This window comes from Alexandromys fortis, unplaced genomic scaffold (genome assembly GCF_014885135.2).
Source record: "Alexandromys fortis isolate MF-2015 unplaced genomic scaffold, M_Fortis_MF-2015_v1.1 scaffold_80, whole genome shotgun sequence".
In the NCBI taxonomy this organism is placed as follows: Eukaryota; Metazoa; Chordata; class Mammalia; order Rodentia; family Cricetidae; genus Alexandromys; species Alexandromys fortis.
Window position 1 is genome coordinate 7,204,229 of NW_026068174.1, and position 9,082 is coordinate 7,213,310.

A 9,082-nucleotide genomic window follows, 5' to 3' on the forward strand; every position below is an offset into this window, starting at 1 on the left:
CCATGCATTTCACCTTAGGGTAGCTCATAAGACAGGCTTGGAGGGACAGAAGCTATCCTAGATCTAGGGGCCCCTGCACCTACACCCCAGCCTGTAGGGGGCCATCCCCTTACCCCTACTCTAAGCTACAAGGCTCTTTCCATGCCTCCAAGAATGGCCAAAGGCCTCCCAGACCAGTGCAGCACACATGCCCCTGCAGACCTCAGACCTGGGCCCCCCAGCCCCCAGCACACATGCCCCTCCAGACCTCAGACCTGGGCCCCCCCAGCCCCCAGCACACATGCCCCTCCAGACCTCAGACCTGGGCCCCCCAGTCCCCCACACTCTGTAGCTCCTAAGGCAAACTATAAATGTGCTCCCTGAAGACAGTTCACCCCAAATTAATCCTGGACAGTTTGGCTTTCCGGCTGAGATGGACTCTAGACCCTTCTACAAGGTCAGGGGCTGCTCCAGAGTCCAGGGTCCTCTCAGCTGCTATAGGACCAACAAACCATTTCTTTGCAGAATGAGTTCAGGGTCCCCAGCCAAGTTGCCACTTGGAACTGAGCCTGTCATGCTGACGAGTGGAGAGTGGATCTACAATGTCTGTCAAAATCCAGAAGCACAGAACCATCTCAGACAGCAGGTGACCTGACAGTCCCTGAAAGAGGAAACAGGTCCGGGAAGTTCATGACCTTGGAACACCTGGTTTCCAGTCTCAGCTCCACTACCGCACCTGAGTTCATTAGTTGATCTCTGGGCCTGTTTTCTCATTTATAAAATAGGGAGGCTTCCTTCCCAGCACATCTGCGGCCGTTTAAAGCATAAAAGCCCCTGAGCATTGCTCCCAGTATGTCTGTCCCAGCTGTGAGCTGCTGCCCCTGCAGAGTTCAAGCATGATGCCGACCCCAGTCATTCAAATGCCCGTAGAGCATGGTGCATGAGGCCTGCTAACAGACGCCCCCACTTTGCCCTCTGCAGCTTTGGAATCGTGAAGTTCACAGTGCTGATCTGACCATCCGCTGCTTGTCTGGCAGCTGCAGAGACCAGGTGTAGTTAGAAGCCGGGGCTCAGCAACACACAAAATAGACGTGGCCACCTCTGCCCTCTGCCACCTCTGAATCGCCAGCGGACTGTACAAACAACACCGGGAGCTCTCCACAGCAGCGTCTCTGGGTTAGAAGCTGTTATCAGAACTCTCTCCCTGAGTAGGCACCAACAAATGGCTACCCCCTCCCCGTGGGGCACCAACTAGACAGTATGATTCCTCCAAAGTCCAGCGTGGGAAACCCATGAACTTATTGGCCTTACTCACCAAACATAGGTGATCCCAAAGCTCTTGCTCACAGCTACAGAGATGGAGTTCAGTTACTCTTCTGCTCTCTATACCCGCTAGATTCCTCCTGAGATCAAGAGGCCACAGGTGTGTGTGCGCGTGCGTGCGTGCGTGCGTGCGTGCGTGCGTGCGTGCGTTTAGGGCAGAATCACATACAGCTGGCTGAAAGGTGCCAGAGGGCGTGGCTAGAATCTCAGGTGAGGCTCTGATGGCCCTCCCTCCTTCCACCTATGAGGGGCGTCAAGACTCAACAGGCCCTATTTGTAGGGCCCCCAGCAAGTGGTCACAGCTGCCCTGATGACGATGCTGCCTGGTATACTCAGAGAGCTGCACTCTCCCCCCACACAGGCCAGGACAGAGGCCAAGGAGGCGATTTCCACACTCCCAGGGGCAGGAGATCTCTCCGTTGGAGCTTCACTCTGAAGCCCATTGAGCCTCTGGAGCGTTCTGTGTTCCCTAGGCTGGCAGCCCTAGTCCCATTCTACCTACGGGATCTGGCACAGACCTTGACAGAAGAGATGAGACCAGCAGAGAGAGCATATCCTCCTCACAGGCCTAGGTGGGTACCTGACTTCAGATAGCTCCTCAGCATCCCACCCAAGCTGGAGCAGCTCTGGCACAAGGACCACCTACAGCAGAGTTCCCTCAGACACACTCAGCACATTTGAGCCGTTTTCATCCCCCAAAAAACGGGGGCTGGTATCCTTCCCTAGGACACCAAAACCACACAGTATCTGACGTCTGCAGGTTCTCAGGAGCCCACACTACCCATGTCTGCCTGTGTCTGCCCCTCATGTGAATTGTTGCTGCATTCCGGCTGAGCGCAAGGTGCACCCAGCTGAAGCTGTGGGCCAAGAGCAAAGGAGGCCAGCCTCAAGGACTCCAGGCGCGCCCTCCCTCGCTCCCCCTCCGCTCCCCCTGCCTCCTCCTGGGCTGAGCTTTGTTTGCTGACAACAAACAGCTCTCAGTTTCACCCAGCCAAGGCCAGAGAGATGAAGCGTTTTTTTTGCTGTGAGGGGAAGATAATAACTATGGTGGTCACCATTTGTTGAGTTGGACACCTGCTACCCACCCAGGAGTCAGGCACTGTCCCCACTGTACAGAGGAGGGAGGCGGAGACATCAAGAGACCCTGTTAATGCACCCAGGGGGGGCAGGGGAAGAGATGCCCAAGACTGGGCTGTGAGCCTGAGGCTGCAGCAGGGACCAGGATTTGTGGGAACAAATCAGGATTCTGAGCGTGAAGGCAGCAGCTGCAGAACAGCCTGGCTAGTGAGGAACACACACGGAAAACTAGGTGGAAAGGGAGAAAGGCAGCCTCTTGTCCCGCTGGAGAATTTCCTGCTGATGTGACAAATGAGAATAAAGTCCAGTTCCCACACAGATTTCACCCTCTTGCTGGAAACCGCCTGGTGCCCGTGGCCCAGTGTAGCTCAGAGTGCCCTGTGCTAACACCTGTCTTTGTTCGCTAAACTGGACCCAGTGAAGCTTGGGCGTAATAATGCCTGGGCTTAGTGCAAGAGGGGGTTTGACTCAGGTTTCTAGTAGCGTCTGTCAATCAAGCATCCTTTCCAGGCTTCCGAAGCCTCAAACCTGTGCACTCATCCACAGCCAGAAGGTGTGACCAGGACATAGGGATGACCCTTGAACTCCAAGAGGACATTGCTCCCCAGACCCTAGCTTACCTCACAAGTTCCCACAGGCACTTCATTCTCCATGGTCACTTACATACTCTTTGTGTGTGTGTGTGTGTGTGTGTGTGTGTGTGTATTAAAATTACATATAATTTGCCATTTTAACCATGTCAGGAACTCAGTTCAGTGACATTCGTTCACAAAACTATGTAACCATCACCACCCCTCATTGTTAAACCTTTGTCATCAGTCAGGTAGTGGTGGCACACACCTTTAATCCCGGCACTCGGAAGGCAGAGGTAGTTGGCTCTCTGAGTTTGAGGCCAGCCTGGTCTACAGAGTGAGTTCCAGGACAGGCTCCAAAGCTATACAGAGAAACCTTATCTTGGAAAAACAAAAGCAAACAAACAAAACCTTTGTCATCACCCAAACGGGAGCTGGGAGCTCTGTGCCCATTAAGCAACAGCTCACCACACTTTCCCACTTCCAGCCCTGCCAACCGTCTACTGTCTCTCTATTTTTTTTTTTTTGACAACCTGAGGTGCCTAGTTTAAGTGGGACATGTAATATATGTCCATTCTGTTTGTAGATTTCACATAGGATGGTGTCTTCAAGGTCCTTCCAGGTTGTGACGTGCATCATTTCAGACCTCGGACATCAGCTGAGTGACATCCCGCTGCATGGATCCGCTATGAGATGCTGACCCGCTCATCTCCATGGGCATTTGACTCGCTTCTACCTTTTGCTGTTTGGAATAAGCTGTTGGGCACACAGGCCTCTGAGTGTGTGTCCACGCCCCCTCCTTTCAATGCTTCTGTAATGGGTGTGCTGGCCATTGTCTGGTACATTGCCGGTCATTCCTTGGCACAGAAATCCCAGGAAACAACTAGAATTACATACCTTCTAATTCTAAGAGGGAAGAACCAGGGAGCAATCACAATCAGAAATAGCAACTCACAAAAACAGCCCTAAGAGAGTCTTTGCTTCCTTCTGAAACACACCAGCCAGGCCTACAGCCCATTATCAACCGCAGCTGAAAGGCAGGTGGGTCCTTCCTCACAGGGCTGCATCTGGCGCCTATCACATGCTTATCTGGTCCAAAGATGAGCAGGCTGGGGGCTTTCAGAGGACCTGTGAGCTGGCCCGGGGGGTTAGTGTCACCCGACCGACACAAGGGACATTAGCTCACTGGTCGTTTTAGACTCAGCCTGGAGGGTCCAGACACACACACTCAGCCCGATGCTATCTGTCAGTTCTCAACGGGAACTGGCTCTTCACACCCCGCCTCTGCATCACACCTCACTTCACAAACAGAGGCCCAGGGTTCAAGGTCGCAACAAGTGCACCTGTACCGTGGAAAGGAGAGGAAAATGTGGGTCCCCAATGGGACAAGATCTAAAGCATTCCTGGTGGAGCTGGGGTGTCTCCACTGGAGAATTCACTGACATGGGCATGGATACCCGTGTCCTCTCCTTCCTTGTTAGTGACCTTGAAAGAAGGGGGAACATATCTGCTCTAGTCACGGGTAGACGCTTGGCCACTGTGACATTAATGATGACTAACCTTATCTCTGAAAAAGCCACCATTCAAACAAACCTCTGACATGAACATTCCCTTTGACCCATTTGTTTTTAGACGCTTAGTGAATAATTTACTCAAAATGTAGAGAATGCTTTTTCCTTAGCCTGTTGATGTCACAGCAACTGGAAAGTGGGGAAGAAAAAAAAAAAAAACAGGTATCCAGGGCATGAGGGGGCAAAACCAAAAGCAGCCAGCAAGGTGGGAACAAATAGAGAAAAAAAAAAATTTTTTTTGAGAGGCCGTGCAGAAAGAGCAGGCTTTAGGACCCTGTGGAACCCTCATGTCCAACCTCCCACCCAAGCAAGCTGGTCTGTCCCTGCCTCCAGCTGTTACTGGCTCCCAGAAAGCCATGATGCCAAGGCAAAGCGCCCTCCCTGTCTTCTCTACCAGCTGATTACTGCAGTGCCTGGTATCGAACCCACGGCCTCAAGTGTACTTAGGCAGTCCTACTGCTGAGCCCAACCCACAGCCCCCAGAGCCAGCACTCACACCATTTCCTTCCCCACTCCTCCTCCAGTGTCCCACTGTCACCCCGAGGCCAGCAAAGAGCTCTGCACAGGCAATGGGGGCACAAGGGAGCCTGGCTAGAGAAGGAGTGCGTGTAGACGGAGCATTTACACGGTGAGAAATGGTACTGCCCCACAGCCCAGCTGAGGGAGACCCTGTTCCTGCTATCATAACTCCTGAGAGCTCCCATATGGTGAGGACTCTTTGAGACAGGACATTCATAGCTCTCTCGAGAGCTTGAAGGAGGAGTAGAACCCGCCTCCAGGATCACGCTGGTCCAGACAAACAATGGAAGCCTCTCGGGGATGCCTGCAACCGAGGAAGCTTTCTTCCACAGGAACAGAACTTTCCCTCCTAGCTCGGCACAGCCTCCATTAGGGGTCTGGCACTCCTGACTCAGGGCAAGCGGGATGTCACTTTCTTTACTCAAGAACCAGGAAGCTGAGTGGGCCTCCCGTTCCCACAGACAGCCTACACCCAGGTGCCTGCTCTTAGCTGTTCACAGCTCAAAAGCCAAATATCTGAGTGTAGGGTTAAGAAGCAATCAAGCAGAGGAGTATCCTTGCCTGTGGACCCTTCCCAGGGGTACTGTTCCCCTGGGGAATGCACTGGGAGTCTCTGTCTCCCACCCTTGTGCCCTGGGAGATGATGGTTTCTTAGGATTCGGTTTGCCCTGTCTCTTGGTGCAGGGGTGGCAGCATAGGCTCTCAAGGGAGTAATCTCCTTCCTGCTGTAAAAGGTGGGAGCCCGAGTCTCTACTCTCCCTACTCCCAGCAGAGGTGGGGGCTAACGGGGGGCTCCCACTGTGCTAGTCATGGTGGAAGGGGTCCCCTCGCTAGGAAGGGGCCCTCAGTGCCAGATGGGTCATGGTCACATCTGGTTCCTATGCAGTTTGCAGTTAGATATACAACCTTGAGTAGAAGGCTTCTCAAACCATGGAAGAAGGAGCCCAAAAAACCATTACAGGGTGCTAGTGGTTACCTGGAGGATTGTTGGGTTTGTTCCCTGACATAAAGACTGAACATCTAGGAAAGACAGACTACCAAGCTGCGGAAGAAGGTAAAGATAACAGCTTCAGGCCTGGGGATGGGAGGAGCCCAAGGCTGAGAGTCTGCTAAAAATACCCTTTGGTCCTGTAGAGGAAACCCCTGCCCCCAAACCATCTCTAAATTTCTACTGTAAACAAAAAAACCACCAAGTCAAGGAATCATTTTTTGTCTTTTAGTCAATGTCCCTCTACCTCTCCACTTTCAGACATGAATCCGGGAGTAAAATTGGTACATAATATCATTCTATGTATTTATTTTATTTATATAAGTATAAATAAATACATACAGGGGCCTGGAGTTTGCAATCCTCCTGCCTCTGCTTCCTCGGTGCTGGAATTTCAGGCTGGTTTTCCCAGGGTTGATGGCTGAGGCCCTCCACACAACACTCTGTATGCCTCCAGCAGAGCCCTGGGCTCTGCCTTTTCTCTCCCACTGGTGCTATCCTCTTGAGTCTCCTCACTAGGCCCTAGCCCCAGCCCCAGTGACCCACAGCACCTGAAACAGGGAGCCACCAGGAAGGCTGGGCTACTCTGCAGAGGCTGGCATCCTGCTGGCCCTGGTGCTGGCAGCATAGGCACACTGCTGCCTGTGCCATCCCTCGGGGACTCACGGTATGTTCCATACTTTTCTGCTACCATCTGGAAATAATGATTTTGAAGGCAGAACCCTGGACTCTGCAAATGATACCATGGGTTCTGACAGGTACAGTAAATTTACACTCTGGAAATTAGGCCCCAGCAATAACCAGAGCCTCCCGGGTGAGTCCTTGGACAAGGCAGCCTGGGCTGCTGGGGAGTCCCTAACTGTGCATGGCCTGCCCTCAATCCTGGCCCTGCCTGCCATTGTCCTTGTCTGCCTCTCATCTGTGAGATGAGAGAGAAGAACTCAACAGTTTGGGTTGTGCTCTCCAGAGCTCCTGAGGTGAGGAGGAATGATGGGAAATTCCAGAGGGTGGGTTGGGATGTGTTCCAGCCCTATGTCAACACTGACCCTTCCCCCTTCATCCTCTGTATTATAATAGACTTCAGACTGTGCCATCCCCAAAATGCAGCACCTTAGTATAGTGGATGCTTAGAACGGAAGGAATCTGAGGAGTAGCCCACACAGGAAAGCCCTTTCTGACCCTGTCCTGACCTCTCACCTCCCCCTTGAAGCTAGCCAGAAGATCTGGATGAGAGGAACCCTCCAGATCCTACAGGAAAGGAGTGGAGGAAGCTGATAAGAGATGCTCCCTGATCCCCCACAGCGGGCCCTCAGCCCTCCACCCTGACACCTTTCCTCACTCTACCCACTCTCCACTGCTTTCCCCCTTTGGGAAGGGGGCTCCTTGTTTCCTTAGGAAGGCTCTTGGATCACAGGAAACTCACGGTCCATGTGTGTGTCATGCTTTTCTCTTGTTAACTTGTTTATTGGTACAGGGGCCTCGGCTAACGAACCTAAGATGGGTGGAAAGAAAAGGAAATGTCTACCCATAAGAGTGGACAGGAAGCTGAGCCCAGACTGGAAGGTGACCTGGCTCGCTCCTCCACCCCATGCCACTCAGTTCTCCCCAGCATCGGGTAACCAGAGGGAAGGCCCACCTATTGGAGAGGTGCCCCAGCTGCCAGCTAGAAATATAGTGAAAAAGGTGTCCCTGGGGGACACCACATATAAAGTTATATACATACACACACACATACATACACGCATACATGCATGTGTACACACACGTCTGCACATATTAGAACATATTGACAAGGGAAAACTCAACTGTTTGCAAAATAATATGACCAACAGGTCAAACTGCTCCTCAGAGTGCTAGCCTGAACACCAAACACAGGGATGGCGGCAAGGACACTGGCTTCATCCAGACCACAGAGGGAGAAGGAGCCATCAGGTCCGAGGGCAGAGACTCCAGTAAAACTGGATCCTGAGCACGGCTGCATGGAAAGACCAGGAGACTCCAGTTTCCTCTTTTCCTCCTCTGCAGCTAACACGAGGCTCTGCCAATGGCCAGAGCCCCAAGCCGCACACACCAGCCCCACCCCCGAGCTGTCTTCTGCAAACAGCAAAGCATTGTAGCGCGTACATGCACACACACACACACACACACACACACACACGCACGCACGCACGCACGCACGCACGCACGCACGCATGCACGCATGGTACCTTAAGCAGAGGGGCGGAGAAGGGCAGGTGGAGAAGTGGGAGCTCCAGGAGCCCTGGCCCACGCCCACCCCAAGCTGCCAATCTTGAGGAAGTAGGTGAAGGCTGAGCTTTGATGCAGACCCCAGGATGTCTGCAGCTTCTTTGCTGCCAATTACTGAGTGCTCACCCCTGCATCTCAGCAGACACTCTTTGGGGACATTTTAAGTCTGACTGTGCCTGCTGAGCAGCTGACAAATGAAGCCTCTCCCTCCCTCCCTCCCTTGAGCTGCCAATTCCTGTCTCTCTGCCTTTGCTTTTTAAGGCTGGAGGTGGGGGAGGGCTGAGGTGGAAGGTGTTGGCCTGTCCCAGGGCAAAAACGTGGTAAATCTGTCCCTTATATCCCCTGCCTGGACTATACTAGAATGGGCTGGAACAGTCCAATGTTCCTTAGGGACCATGTCTTTCACTTCCTCCTTAAAGGCGTAAGCCATGTCTTAAGCACCCCATTAGCAGTCAAGAAGTAGTAATGGGTTGTGTGAAGAGATGGTTCAAGGGTTAAGAGCACTGACTGTTCTTCCAGAGGACCCAGGTTCAATTCCCAGCACTCACATGGTGGCTAACAACCATCTGTAACTCTAATTTCAAGGGGATCAAACGCCCTCTTTTGGCCTCTGTGAGCAATAACACAGACAAAACATTCATAGACATAAAATAAAAATAAAGAAATCTTGAAGAAAGAAAGTGTTTGGTCGGAAGCATCACCTCAGTTCCCTAACACCCCTTTATATAAAAAGTCTGGATTGTTTGCGGGGGTCATCACCCCAGCTCCTGGCATAAGCTCCCTCCCCTGGGAGTTGCCTCAGTCCA